The sequence below is a fragment of the Haemaphysalis longicornis genome, unplaced genomic scaffold (genome assembly GCF_048455015.1).
Source record: "Haemaphysalis longicornis isolate Haplotype H1 unplaced genomic scaffold, Haemaphysalis longicornis Haplotype H1 scaffold_4, whole genome shotgun sequence".
Taxonomy (NCBI): domain Eukaryota; kingdom Metazoa; phylum Arthropoda; class Arachnida; order Ixodida; family Ixodidae; genus Haemaphysalis; species Haemaphysalis longicornis.
Window position 1 is genome coordinate 65,970,928 of NW_027526361.1, and position 15,685 is coordinate 65,986,612.

Consider the following 15,685-nt stretch of genomic DNA (forward strand, 5'->3'; position numbering starts at 1 on the left):
GTAAAACACATCATCGTCTGTATCATGGGCTTGGGTCTTGAGTAAGTGCTCGAAAAGCCCGCAAACGAGGCACTGCTCTCAAAACTTTTTAAAAGAATAAATGAGTGAACCACCTTTGATGCCCTGGTGTTTGATCTTCCCATGGGTCTCCTTGCCCCTTTTTACATGGGAAAGCTTGCTGAAAGAGTGCGTTCTAAGTAACTCGTGAGACTAGAATAACCAGATAATCAAGACCAAAGCGAAGTTGGTTAGACGTTTCATAGTCGATCGAAATATTAGATTGGCGCGGCAAAGTGTCAGAAAGATGAATAAGGCACTCACGAAGTGGTTTGGCTACTTGAGAGTCAAGGAGGGAGGTGGTGAAGCGGAAGGCTCTCGCATACAGGCTGTGTGGGAGTAGTCCAAGAAGAGGTATACAAGCAGGTCAGGTGTAATGCAGTTCAGGAAACTTTGACTGGTATATCTGCGTTGATCTTCTAGCGGAGGATGGAAGCTAGTAGTATTCCACGCCGAGGTCGCGTAACGAGATAGCCAGATAGTGTTTCAGTAGAAGCAGGAAGAGCAAGTGGATATCATAGATCGGAGGCGGAGATCATTAGAGGTAATTTGTTTGAAGTTCTTGGGGCCATGAAAGCAAAGAGTTAGGCCGCTTCCCCATCCCATTCCGCTCCCGCGTCGTTATCGCTAATGGCACCTTAGATGGATATAGTGGTTCCTTGTATGTAAATGGGGATCCAAAAGGATATTTCACGGGATTTCACGCGCAGTATAAAGAGTCAAAGCAGTTATAGTCAACGTGAAGACTGTCGGTAAGTGCCGAGCTCGCTAAGAGGGGCTGTGGCGCCCTCACTTGACTGGTTTCAGTATTATACTGGCGTTGATACCGATAGTAGTCAAGAGACGGTGCCGCAGTGACCTGAGAAGAAATGAAGGAACCTCACACTAATGCGCAGGTAGCAGGTAGCTGTAGCAGGTAGCAGGTAGCAGGTAGCTCGCAGTTAGCGAAGCTGTGCGCAGCCGTAGCGTATTTCTTCTTTTTCGCCTCACGGCGTTATTTAAGCCTCGCGTCTGTACGAGGTACCACAGCTGGATGTTCGTCTCCCTCTATCGGATCTCTGAAGCATTTCCTTGATTTAATTAAAGTTTATTCTCTTTCCTCTATCTGACACGGTTCTGCGCCGCACTTGGCGTCGTGGATTTCCTTCCTGGCACGCGCTTATCGCTCCGGCGGCGTCCTCCTGGCCTTCCTCTAGCCACGTCCCGCGCACGGATCCCGCGCACGCCTCCTTTCCATCCACGCCTATCTCTCCCCCGCCGCCTATCTTTCCCCGTTATCCGGTCGCTGCTCCGAGCCGGGCGCTTGCGGAAAGGTGGTGTGGTTTTACTTCTAGCGCTAAAGTGCAAAACTGGTAACCCTGCGAATACTGCCCGAGGTACTGTAAACCTTAGCTTGCGCTACAAAAACCATTCAAGACACATTGAACTGACATCATATTAGTTTGAGGATATTCTGCCCTCATGCATTATTTTTTCTTTATTCTATATTACTGTGTACCTTATTGAGGCCCAGCAATGACAACGTCCGTGGCAACGGTGCAGCGCAAAGATCAACCCTGACCCGTTGCAGATGGGTAACATGTGTTTTTGTGGCGCAATGGGTTTCCCATCGGCTTCTTAACGCGAGGAAACAGCTTCGATCCCGACCAGGGGAAGCGGTTTTCTTCACGAAGCCTCCGTTTGGAAGGGTGACGTCGTGATGCCATGCTGCGTGGGTATTTGACGCCCGATGAGCTACGAGGACAACCCGGTTCACTAGAGTGGTCCGCACTGAAAACTTTTGGTCTGTTGCAAACAGACAAGTATTATTGGTGTCGCTTAAAAAGGCAGCAGCCATCCGCATTCATCCCTCTGTTCAACCTGCACTTTATTTTCATGCTTTTATATTTACCACCAGAAGGTCGCTTCGCACGCTCCTTTCCTTTGCGGTTCGCCTGGTTATAGTGTTCCTCCAGGGCTCATAGGTCACCGTCTCGGATGCTGTAATGGTGCCGAACTAATCCTGCCCTTTACACGCCTCTAGCATTTCTAGTAGCGTGACCAGCCTAACACAAATCAATAATTTCTCGCTCTTCGAACACCGAGCAGCTTTGATTCATCGGGCTACTTCGGTACCGAGTGACTTTTTATCAAATTGTTAAGGTGATTAGGACAAGTGTTTCATGAAAGAAATCTGGGCAATTTAATTCCGCATTTCAATCGTGCTGTTGAAAATGAAACTTGCGGCTCCGTTTTTTTTTTAATTTGTTTACTCCCAATTGTCCTAATTTTGAATCGTTCTCCTCGGAGGCATGAGCTAGACGTGGGAACAATGCGGATTACTTCTGATGCTGTACCGGCTACAATAGCCAGCGGTGCCATAAAGAACGACTTGATGGCAACTTTATGTCGTATGCAATCTTTCCAGAAACAATAACTTTCACATGTAAGGACCTGCGGCTTTCCAGAATAATTATAACAAGCGCGAGCCATTTTATCGCAAGTATTTTTCAAATTCGGGCGCCTCGAATAGTGTTCGCGGATTTCAAACGTACCACCCCTTTATGCTGATGCCATGAACTACAAAGCAAGATCTCCACATTCTGCAAACAATGCAGTGATGTTTTCTCGAAATCCTGGGAACCTCTTTCGCCAGGCTTTGTATAATCAGGATATTTGTTTGCACCCTGAAATAATCGTTGCAGTATTCTTACCACATCGCTATACTAATTGGTACACACGACTTCGGTACGTCCCAGAAAGTGAGCTATCAATTCGGTTGCACCTAGCGTGATGAGTGTCATCATTCGGGTGTATGTCCAAGCAAGCTCAGAGGAAAGACTACACTCACATAAAGGCTATGTTTACTCGTTTTCGTAGCCTCACAAGTGTGCGGGTTCAATTCCCGGCCGCGGTGGCAGCTTTTCTGATGAAGGCGAAAAGCTAAAACACCCGTGTTTTCGAGATATCGGCGCACGTCAAAGATCCCCAGGTGGTCAAAATTAATCCGGAGCCCTCCACTAGTGCGCGCCTCATCACCTGGATAAGAGTCGGCGCGTTAAACCCTACAATCCATCAATAAATCACGGGCCCGTGTACTAGCATTGTTGCTAAGGGCACAGATGAAAGTTTCACTGTTGTACCAACCAATGTTCTAAAGTAGATAAAATGAGAGAATGAATAAATGAATGAATTACTAATAACATGAGCCACACAATTACACTTAAGACTGGTAAGCTAACTGGGCTTCAGCGTCTTCCCAAGCGCTACCTACGCGATATACCACGCAAACCTGACTGAATGACGGGATTTCGAAAGCCATGCGCTTAGACCTGACGTGATGGGTGCTAATCAAATCACCTCGATGATACCCCGAGCCGGCTATGACGTGTCTTTTTGTTTCAAGTATTACCTTTTTTTTTCAAAATACCGAAACGACAGTTTTGTAGGTTATTCTCAACCTGCAAAAGTCTCATTCGTAGACTTTTTTTTGGCGTTTTGTATTCTTGCGGAAAACATAAACCCCTACTCATTCCCAAATTTTCCAAAAAACCTATAAGCATTTAGGAAGTATGTAATCTACAACAAAATGAAGAGTTGTCTTCCTTTTTGGCGCTACTGCCTCGGAATCTCGGGTTAATAGATTCAATGCTTATTGTAAAACATGAATGATAAGGGCTTACTCAAAAGAATGGCCGCTAAAATCTTCGACAGCCATGTAAGTGATATTTCTTGTCAATCTTCAGTGGGTTGTGGCGAACGCTGCCTGCGAAAGGTGCACTGACCCATAAGGACTGACAGAGAGGTGAAGGCAGTTTTCTGAGCGGTGGTTAAGTTGAATACGGGAACAAGTCCTGAGTCATTTATTTTGGCGTTATGACAAGCGCAGATTAAAGGGGCGGCGCAACACTTTTTCCAACTTGTGTTAAAATCCTAAATGCTTGCAGAACGTAGTCGTCCAACACACAGTAAATATATTAGGGGGTCGCAAAGTACCTCAGCCAAAAAATACTGCTTGATGCCCATCAGATAACTTGTAAACTCGCTCAAAAAATTTTCTCTCTTTCGCGGTCTCGGCAATTTCCTACCTCTCGAATTACGTCATAAGGCCATGTAGCGGCTGTGGGCCGGTTTCCCTTCTGTTGCAGCAATGAAAGCATTCAAGAGCAAGTTAAAAAATAAAGCCACGAAAACAAAGCAGCAACGGAAGGCGTATCTGCTGCGGCCAACAAATCACGCAGCGCCGCTCCCTGCTGCCGATAACTATAGCTTTCGCAGTGCTTCCAAACTCGAAGGAAGGAGTGAAATCGTTTATCGAAAGTGTTGCGGGGCCCCTTAGGCTCTATCCATTTCTCACCCGATGTCTCATTCCCCTTTTCACACGACACGGATCGTTTAATCTGGCCGTATCATTCCACTGAAACGTGGCACTTGCCCTAACGCAATTTCCAATTCTCCCCAAAGTATGAAATATTAAAAAAAACGGTTCATGCCGTTACATATCGGCGCCTATTAAAGAGACATAATTTATAAACCCCGAACATAATTTTCAAATTCCTAAGGACTGGAGGGAGTACTAGAAACGGCGAGGTCCAAATCGCTTAAGCTAGCCATAACGCGCTGCTTTCTGCCTGCCTGTGTCCCCGTTTTATAAACGAGGTAATTTCTATCTTTTCTGTATCGGAGCGTATTCCACAGTCCTATGTTTGAAAGCAATTAATCGTGGCTAAGACGGGGTATTAGCAGGGGGCATTTAGGAGGAAGAACAAGTAGTTTACTGACTCTTGTAAAAGGGGAAGGTTACATAAGTACATATATCTAGACGAGGGTCCCATAGTTGATACTGCACCGGGACCATCGATATATTATTTTATAGCAAAAATACAGGGCTATCTGCCAAAGACAAATTGAGAAGTCACAAATCTCAGAGTTACACTTTTAGAGATAAAGTAACAAGATAGCAATACTAACCAAAAAAAATCGTGTAGCATTTCTCGGCAGACGCAATACAAAGAAAAGAATGAGAAGAAAAAAATACAAAAGGAAAAAAGAAAGGGAATGAAGAAAAATGAAAAAACTGGACACAATACACTATATTGTATTCGACAAATCACAATGTAAGCCCCAGGAATGCTTATAAAGAACAAAATACAGTGTCTAACATTTGGCTGCATCTTAAACTCGTCTGCGTTTTTCCAGGAGCACTTTGGGGCACTTATAGGTATTAGCTAAAACTTCCACGTTCACTCGCCCGTTACCTTAAAAAGAAAGCTGTCTGCTGCAGGCATGTTTCCAAGCCCACAACGTAGTCCCATGAATGCACACTCCCAAAAATGAGTTTTTTCTATATAACTACAATTTTCAGTATATTATTTTGTTCTGGTTGTTTTTGTTGTTGTTGCGGTCCCATCCGTTTGCTCTGGTACGCCTGGACAACATCTGATCGGAGAATGCAGCCGGTACGCATCTTCCTGTAAGGTGCATCATTTGTCATCCTGCTGCTGCTCGGTGGTTGGGGCATTATTTACGCGGGAGGAGAGTGCATTCGTCTATGCTACTGCAATTTCTTCTCCAGGGCAGTTGTACACGCTTTTGCATGGATACAAAGTTACAGAAATATACAGAAAACTAATATGCAGAGATGGCAACTCTTAATCAAGGCAAGCTTTTGTGGAATAATGTGCCTTATAGGAATGAAATTTAGGGTTATTGGTCACTAAACGAGAAAGGCCGAGCTGCTTCTGGTCAGGAATGTTCATAATACGACTAATAGGTTAACACCAATTGAATGCGATATGTGGGTCCATAAATCTTAGTGCACTTTACGAAGTTCCTCGGATGATACGTTGTTACATTTTCCAAATCTGTTTGTGAACGATCAGAACAAAAACACACTGTGAGTGAACAAAATTTATATATAATTATTATTAATAATAAAAATTATTGCTAAAACTTTTACAAATATTAATATTATCTGATGCAACGACTATTGCTAGTAGTAGCAGTACTAGTAGTAGTAGTAGTAGTAGTAGTAGTAGTAGTAATAGTAGTAAAAAATTCAGGAAAGTTTCCACTCACGCTAAAGACTTGAATGGCGAAGCTGTTTTCGTTGACCATTGCCGGACACAGTTCCGTTTCAGTATCATTGTTTATTTGTGTAGTTGCGGTGCTAGTAATCGTCGTCATATGCATCGAAGAGGTCGCCGTCTTTCCGGCGAGTAGTGGACGCAAAGTCATCCTCAGCATTGCAGACTTCCACCAGCTCTTCGTCATTTACTCTAGGCAGATGTGGCGGGATTTGCGAGTCGTCTCGGGAAGTTGTGGCAAACTTGTAGCCATGTATCCAATTATCCATAATGGCTTCTAAAGAATGCCGTGGCAGCGGTGACCTCTCCCAAGCGCAGCGTCGTTAACTACCACGCGAAGCCGACGGGTAAAAGAACGCTCCTCGGTAGGCTGGTGGCCTTCCTTGAATTGAGAAGGGGACAAGGACAGCGGTTAGAACACTGGCACTGCAAACGCCGCGTGCGCCCAGCCCGATAGAAATCGGAAACTGACCAGGGAAGCTTTCGCTCCGCGGCTTAAATTTTCCCGCACGTGCGCACTTTGCTTGGCACAGAAGCCTAAGCCACGTTACTCATGAATAGAACGCCTTAATTGTAGCCGTGATTCCGGTGTCACTAATTAAAGCCGCAACCCCCTGCAGGACGAATAGCTAACGAGTTTTGCAGTTATGCTTACTAAAGCTGCTTGAATGCCTCGACAAAGTCGGAGGGAGAACGTAAGGTAAGGTCGTGACGTCGCGTTCAAAACTGTATTCTTTATTGGAGCAGAATAATTACCGCCGTGATATGCTTCGCCTTAGGCGAAGACTGGTCGCTTCGTACAAGGAGCAGCTGCAATGCACCCAGCCTCGGGGTTATTTAATAAGCAGGGCAAATTTCCCTTCCTTATCTTTTTGAAGACGATAGCCTTTCTTGAGCTTCTTAAAGCCAGAAATTTTGGACTCTCTGCATGCCTGTCTGTCCGTCTGTCTGTCTGTGTGGGACTTGATTTAGCCACCCAGCCAAAGTAAAAACGAAGTCTGCGCAATAGTCTTATATACTCACAGCGAAATCTAAACGTCTAAGGCCAGTTCGTAGGTTCATGTTTGTCAACATTGTTCAACAAGAACAAGACATTACGCAAACATAAGGCAGGAAATTAATACACAAGCGATCTTCACAGTGTTCCTTTACAAACAAATTCATAGATGCTTGATTTTTGCGACATGAAATACTACATCTACTGCAAAAAAAAATCACACTGTCGCCTGCTGTCGCCCGCGCCACTATAGTTTCTCGCGGCATTTTAAGAATTCAAGCAGCAACAGTTAAAAAATGTTCCACTAGATAGGTACCACGTTCTGCTTGGAATGCACGTGGAATAGGGCAACGTGGTTCTATAAACATTGAAGAAGGGCGCCTCGATTCATGCGCGTCTCCGCCGTACGGCAGCGCTGGCATCGAGGCACCCGGCCTTGAGCACTGGATGGAATAAAAACCAGCGATAAACACAGGACACAGAAGAAAAAATTCACGCCATATCTACAGAATGAATGATGATAAGTGGGGCGAAGCTCGAGAGGGGGAGAACATCGGTAACCGTAACTCTCCCGTGAAAGTTCGCCCATTACATCATTAAGAAAGACGTAAGACTGTGTGCGTACATTGTACAAATCAACTTTTATTTTCGGAGTCAATGCTCCCAGGCCCAGACCTGGTGAAAGACCCCGCGCCATCGAGGACTACCCCGCACCTCCACCACAATTTGTCACGTAGGATGGGACACAACGGTAAAGAAATAACTTTTATTTAGGGCGAACTTGTGTCCGAACAAGACGAGAGGAAACGAGCAAAGGTCCTTGCGTCTCGTTCGATCTCCGAGAACGACTGCCTGCGTTCGTGGCGTGATCTCTTGCGTGATCTCCCCCTCGCAGTGCACGTGCGCTCGCGCCTCCGTTGGCGAACACAGACAAGCTCGCGCTCCCGGTGCCGAGTTTGCGCTGCCGGTTGCAGCCGGTTCTTGCGCGTGCAACGCGGCCCACTTTGCGACATCTCCGAAAGCATGCGGTGGTCACGTACCACGATACACAAGGGATGGACAGACCCATGACTTAAGGAGCTTCGCCCCTAAAACGACGGGTCAAGTTGGCGTCTGTTTTCTTCTGTGTCCTCTGTGTATCGCTGGTTTTTATTCCATCCAGACATGTACCAACTAGCCCAGTCCAACGCCTTGGTGAGCACTGGAACTCGGTAAATTGAAATTGACTTGAGCAAACCTTTAGCGTGTTTACCTTAGGAGGAGTGCGACGCAAGAGGGAGTGGAAGAGGAGAGCGGGAAAGCGAAAGGAGGCATTTACTTGGCAAATGTCGACAAATACTATCGTCTTTTGTCGACATTTACGACGAAAAGAGCAGATATGCGGCCAGTTTTTTGTCGCTAAGAAGGCATGACTTGAAAGTTCAGACACCGAAGGGTCGGTCACATGTACAGGAAGTGCGCTTCGTACAGCTCAAACCGCTATCTGCAAGCTACTGTTTCTGTTGCCGCAAGTATGGCTCGGCCGAAACCTACAGTCCGATGGGCTCTTAAACGGAATCCCACATCGCCTTAAACGGATCCGCCGACTGGTTTGCATTAGCTTAAGTAAAACTTTTCTTGCAGTTTCTGTTGCAACAAGCAAATGGAAAAAGCAGCGGGTGAAACACGGCGATGAAGATAGGTGTGGTAAAATCAAGCACTAAAAAAAAAGAGTTGGAGTTCGTGCTGTTAGAAACGTAGAGAAAAACAATAGAGAAGTAGACGAGCTGCTCTAAAACCACTTGTGGTGTGTGTTTCCATGCGTCCCTTGTCAAAATGTGCGCTGTTCCTTACTTTGTACTCTAACAGATGGCGCATATCTGCGAACGCGTGAAAATTAAGTTCAGCTAACCTCCACTTTATTCATCGCGGGTGAAGCGAGAGGTCTCATGACGTCGTTCGTGGGTTGAAGGGAGGAGAGAGGAGGCTCCATTACTTGGTAGTGACGATAGAAGAATATTTGTGCCGTCCGCATTCGCCATTCCCGTTAGATCCCGGTGGCTGCCTCATGGAGAATGGCCTGGAGCGTGGTCTCTCTCGCGTGTTTTCCAAGAGCACTTTCTGAGTATCCTTCTTCAGCCAGTGCGTTGAAATCTCAGTCCTGGTATTCGGACAGTGCTTGATGCCGGTTTAGCTGGCTGCAAACTCGGCCTGTCTGACCTTATGACGACGCTGTTCCCGAGATAGATGGCACCGAGACATGCAGCCAGACGCTGCACTGGATACCCCAGCCAGCCTACAAGTATCGCTGCTGTGGCGTCATGCGCCTGCTGGTTGCAGTGGTGCCCGGAATTTGCCACAACCCGCGTCGCTGACAGCCGTGTCGCTAGTTCCTTACCAGCTTTGCAGTGGCGGGGTATGTTGAGAAATAAAGATGCTCAGGTAGGGGCCGTCCGTGAGGAGGGATGAAGAGGAGGTTCGCTGGCGCTGCCTGCCTCGCCAGTAAACACCATCACCAATTCGGCAGCTGGACGCTGGTCTTCTCGTTCCTTTTCGTCCCACAATTTCTGGTGCAGCGTCTGTTTAGGAAGCCAGATGCTGGTTTCGTTCTTTTTGCCATACTGTCGACAAAGGATTTCTTAACAGAACTGGAGTTGCACAGCTCTCAGCCTGCAGTTCGCCGGAGCTTTAATCACGCATTGGAGGAAAAGGAACAATTCCTTAGATCGATATGGCATGGTTTGTTTCATGCATCCGAAACTGGGTTTGTACTGAGTATTGAGACAGCTCGGACTGTTCTACGCTGATAAAAAGATTCTAGAGGTGGGCCAAGAATATTTAATAATGGATCGAAGATCAACAGTGGGCAAACGTGGAGAGCAAACATCGACACCTGAAAAGAGAAAAATTGAAAAACAAAATCAGAGCTTCATCACGGGTGCACACAAAATCCTCCCCACCACCCAACAAAAAGAAATATCTCAGGAATGGTATCTAAAAGCAACGAAACAAGCTGAAAAGCTTTCATCGTCGCAGAAGGACGAAATTACGACCATTGAAGGAGAGGTATACCTGAATAAACACCGCAAGATAAAACGCTAACGAGAAAAGTGGGAAGGGAAACGGGTAGAGCAAAAATACGAAAAACGCAACTGTAGAAGGCCTCGTTCGCATAGCATTCCGCGCCTCTTCACGTGAAGAATAAACTTTCTCGGCGCAGGAATTACTTCCGGCAAGGGTTTCAGCAGTTCTCCCGACATTTGTGACTCCTGTGACATTTTCTTAATTTAATCTCCCCTTCTCCCCCGTCTTGGATGCCGACTTCTTCAGCCCAATTTTTTGTCCTAATGTTTTTGTTCTCCTTGTTTATCTTTATTTTCAGTGATTCAGTTATTATGCTCCGTTAACAAGGTCAAAAGCAGTTTTTCTCTGTGGCTTCTTTCAGCACTTCGATTTCAAATTATACAGCAATTATCCTCAACGTCAGGACACTCAGTCCCCCTGGACGATGCTTGCTTAATTACAAATATTTCGCGCTGTTTGTCGTTCACACAAGTGAACTTAATACCGCACTCTGTTTCATGTCAGAACAACTCAAGTCCTTCACATTCTTGCCGTCGCAAGTGGTTTTTCTTCATCCACCTTTCTTGTTTGCGTTAAGGGAAATAAGATTTGCACGGGGTGGGCTTTCTTGCCAAGCCCGCCAGCACGTTTTGCTTTCACTGTCTCGCAATCTCAGCATGACTTGCTTGCAAATATCGTTTGTTGAACGTCCCCACTTTCTCATCCCCGCATCCTCATCTCTGTTGGACGTCCCCGCTTTGTAGTTGAGTGAATGAGTAAAGAGACCCCATCACGTTGCATTTGGTTCATTAAAGGGAAACCTTTAGAGTGTGCACCTCGTTCGGCACTTCCAAGTTCATTTTACTTCTTTTAGTGTTTTGCGCAAGTGCTCGTGTGTGTTGTCTCTTCCTTCATAACTATTTTTAGCTGTGCGAGATGTGCATTATTCAGCTCCGTTGCGGAAGAACCAAACGCGAACACACCCCCGCAAACATGCACGTGATTGGATGGCAACCCAAGGGGGCGCTATTTCCAAGTAACCATGTTTCTGCGGTCCGTGAGCCGCTTGCAGAGAGCGATTAATTTGAATATGAAGGTATTATAAAGCGCCCAGGAATCACTTCCAATTTTCGCGCGCTCGCTTTATCAGAAGAAGGCAAATTAACGCTAGAAGGAAGGACGTCTAAGTTCCAGCTTTAGGAAGAAATGAACAATGGTGATGTTCGTTTTTTGTTGGTTCAATAAGTAATCAAGTCTGTTGGTGCTTCATCTTTCTTTCTCAGTTTCGGTGGCTCAGCCACTCGGTTGCGACCAGCGTGGCGGGAACATTAGATACGCACGATGTGTCCACCGGCGAACACTATCAGAAGTGTTTCCGTAATAACTAAGTGTTTCCAGGCTGCTCAGGTATTGCAATTGTGTGTTCAAGCATTCTTTCGCTTGTTTTTTTTTTTATTGTTTGAGTGGTAATTTCTGTGTGTCTTGTGTAGGTCATTGTTTGCCATTTTGTGTGCCACGACGCCACATTTTCGACCTAACAAGTTAACTAATCCTTTCGCATGTAACGAAAACGAATAAAAAGCTGCTGTGGTTTTGCTTTTGTTAACCCGAGTTGATAGCGAAAGCTTCCTCCATCGCACACAGCTCTGCACCACACGTAGCCTCCAGCCTTCCGTCATAGTGCGCGCTTATCGCTACGGCAGCAGCCTCGTCGCCTTCCTCTGCCAGGAGGCGACACGAGTCCCGCGCACGTCTCCGTTCCCTCCTCCGTTATCTCTCCCCTGCCGCCTGCCTCTCTCCGCCATCGGGCCGCTGCGCCATGCCGGGCGCTTGCGAAAGGGGGCGTGGTTTGACCTCTGGTCAAACTGGTCACCCCGCGAAGACTGCCTGAGGTAGCGTAGTGTAGCTTTCGCTACAAAAGGAAAAGAGTAACGGCCATGCGCGGCCGCTTCTCGCAAGAGCCGCAATGATAACATGGCAAAGGCCCCGTTGCACAGGCTGCATTGCCTGTATTACCCTTATTGTTAGGCTGTGTTCAGACTACCGACGTAACGGCCATATCGTGAGCTAGGAACGTAAAAAGCAGTGTTTCACGCAGCTCGGTTGGCTGATACGTCAAATGACGTCATTGTTTAAAGATATTACGACAGTTGCGACAGCAGTCTGAACCCGGCCTTAGTGGCTGCGCCGCATTGGCCACACCGTCCGGCGTTTCGGGAAGGACTGTCGTACCTCTATTTGACTGTTGTACTTTCTCCTGCGTCTTCCCCTCCTTCGTTCAACAATTCATCACCGTGAATGGAAGTGCGGGAACGAGAACTGATACTTTCATATGATACAGTCTTGTTTTGTCAGACGAATATGAGAATCAATCACAGTCAGCATGCTTACGCGATTGACAATTGACATGATTCCCATCCCGTGAGCCGCCCATTGAGGGTACTCTCTTTAATTTTTACTTTGGACTGGACTGAGTGGACGTTTTTTTGAAAAAAAAGCGCTTAAACCAGCTCAACCGGTCTTGCTCTTCTACATTCGAGGTATCCTACGGCCCAATTGATGTGTGGGAAAAAGAAATGATCGTTTTTTATACAATAACGTTATTTACACATAAATATACACGTTATGCCGAAGGTTACACGTGGTTCAGGAGTAGCTCTGACAGCTGTTGTGTCGGTTACATGTTTTGAGTGGTAAGATTACAACGAACGTAAATCCAGGAGGAAAAAAGGAGAAAAGGAAACGAAACAAAGGGGACATTGACAACAACAACACAGGCTAGATACAAACAAGGGCTGAAGGGATTCTGTGCGCCCTATTAGCTGGCGATAATCTCCCTTGTACCTAAAAGGAGCAGCTGGCCAACCTAGATGCACTGACCCGTTAAACGGTCCAAAAACTTTTTGTTAATGGCTTACACGTTTTCCTGTCTGCGTCTTTCCTCGTTTGTTTTATAGCGCTTGAGCGCATAACTGCCTCGGGCGAGCTTCCTTCGCAGTTCCAGGTAAGAGTCAGATACTCCCAACGCGCTAACCGTCCATTGGACCTCCCGCAGAATGTGTCGCCATGCGGGTTGTGGGTGGAGGGCGCACTCCACTGCGTCTACGCTCGCTTACCCGAGGGAGTGAAGTCCGGTGACTAAGACGCAGTCACGGAGAGCGGGGTGATCTGTTTCCACGTCATAACTGCATTTCTCCTCCATTTAACCTTAATTAACCTTGGTTATTAAACAACTGCTTTGGTTGCCTGTCTTATAGTTGTATCCCGCAGTCTGCCAACATCCAACGTAAAGCGACTGACTTTCCGACAAAAACATTGTAAGGAGTGTCCCACCCCTGCGGTATACCTGTGTAGGCCTGTACTGTGAATTTTAAACGATGGAAAAATTTCCAGTTTTCTCGGCTGGCCATAACAGGTGAGCAGTTGAGGGATATGTGGTGATTGCCTTCATAAGATACTCTGATGGACCACCCCTAATATATTGTTACGTGGCCTAGGCGCAGTTAAAGAGATAGTTGCACGATGTACATTGCGCAAGACTTAGCTACTGAAGTTATCCAGTGAAGCTGATGCCGCGCCGAACCTTGTCTTCCCTTCCCCATCCTCGAGCACTCAACCTCAGCATCCTCTACGTCTTCAGAAGCCGATAAAACACCCAGCTGACGCTGTCCTTTGCAGGTGCCCCGTGGCGATATGTTTTGCGCGAATTGCTGTCTCCTTTCCAATAAGCAGAGCTTTCGTTTCCAAGAAGGGCGAGCAGCGACGAGTGGCACTTTATATAGCCGAAAGCACGGTGTCGCAAGGGGCTCACTTAGAACGTTGTGGGAAATAAGAATGTCTAGACTATATACAAACCTCCAACGTGCTCATCAAGATTTTCCCCCGGTTTCAACCGCTGGATAAAAGGCTCTTAATACGTGCCCGAAAACAGCCCTTCATCTCAAAAAGGAGAAACAACAGCACTGGAACACCATTACGCTTTCTTTAGCAGCGGAAGCACAAGATTTCGACTAGCTTTCGCGCATAAAATACGGGCTGGTATGTGAATATTGTCGAGTAGTGCTGCTCCTGCATGCAGCTCGTTCCACTGGTGTTTCGAACCTTTCACACCAGTTTAAACTAAATTTTTGCGTATGAATTAACGTATTAATTAATGTATGAATTAACGTGGTACCCCTACTGTAACTATAGAAATGTACGTGGTTAACGCGCTAGAGTGAATAACTGCAGGAAACATTCTACGCAGCTCGACCAACCTTCCCCAGGAGCTGTGCCTCGTCACCGGCTTCGAGTTCTTGAGAGTCGGACGATACGCGAGAGTAGGACGCCTACAAAGGGGAATCAAGACCGAGTCTGCAAAGCACCGAATGAAGAAGAGACCGTGATGGAGATATCTAAAGAAGGCAAAACAGAAATCAGAAAGGAACGCCCCCCAACGTGACCGACCTCGACAACGAACAAAGATTGCTCCCACTGCGTTCGACGTGCCGGCCGAACTACCCGGACAGAAACAAAGTGGACTCGACAAGCCGACAACGGAGTCTCGAACGTTTGCCAAAACTTCTTGAAAACACCCAGGTTTGTTTCCCTCGTCGTTTTATCTCGCCTGGGAAGCACCCCGTCTCTAACCCTGTCAGTTCTTGTGGTATCCAGGAGTGTTAAAGAAAAAAACCGTAATAAAAACAACGTCTAAACAACAGTAAAGGGCAAAGCGTCCACGCATCGTTGAGTGAAACGTTTTTCGGTGCCTTGGACGGCTGCTTCGATGGACGGGGAGAAAAACACTCAACGCCCACGGCACTTCGGGCTTTTTTTTTTTTTTTACACTTGCGAGGTCACTATTAAAATAAAATTATGAAAAAGTGCCTCCAAGGTTCAGACTCGAGGGGAGCATTCCGCTCTTTGTTTTTCATCAAACTGTAATGTGTTTCAATGGGCCATAGAGGAGAAACATCCACTGTCGTGAAAATCTTGGCGCTGAAATAAAGCTGCAATGTGTTGCTGGATGAAAGTACCATGTTTTGATTTGCTGTCGGAAACGTTAAAACCGTGTAGGGATGGGTTTATTGGACCCAGTTTGGTTAACTTTTACCCATACCACGTCGGCCAAAGCTTCGTAAGAAAGTTTATTCGGTCCTTCCGCGGACTTTTCAAGAAATTTTAATCAACGGGGGCTTTATTTGACGCGAGGATAGTAAGCTGGACGAGATGTACACATTCGTGTTTTTTTTTTTTTTTGAACAATGCAACTAAGACGAAGTCGTCCTTTCAGTTCGTCCGTGCCCGAGTTGCGCTGTTAAATCAAACATCTGTACAGCTACTCGGGTTGCTGAAATGTTTCAATATACCGAGTTTCAATATATATTATGTTTCAATATACGTTTCAATGTTTTAATATACATTATCAGCGAAGCTTTTCAGTAAATCGTTTCTGTATGGTGTCCGCCGTTAAAAATACCAAGAAAATGCCGAGCGCTCGAGCACGCGTGCCTCGAGCGCACGTTCGTCAGGCCAAGCATACCCA

The 15,685-nt window shown here is 46.4% G+C and overlaps 1 long non-coding RNA gene across 1 annotated transcript in view; it reads left to right on the plus strand.

Moving 5' to 3' along the window:
- Window positions 1-15,148, plus strand: part of LOC144178858 (uncharacterized) — a 723,527-nt gene extending 708,379 nt beyond the window's left edge. The window contains exon 3 of the long non-coding RNA XR_013324071.1: window positions 14,408-15,148. This is a non-coding gene — a long non-coding RNA (uncharacterized LOC144178858). The remainder of the gene's footprint in view (window positions 1-14,407) is intronic.
- Window positions 15,149-15,685: the final 537 nt, after the last annotated feature.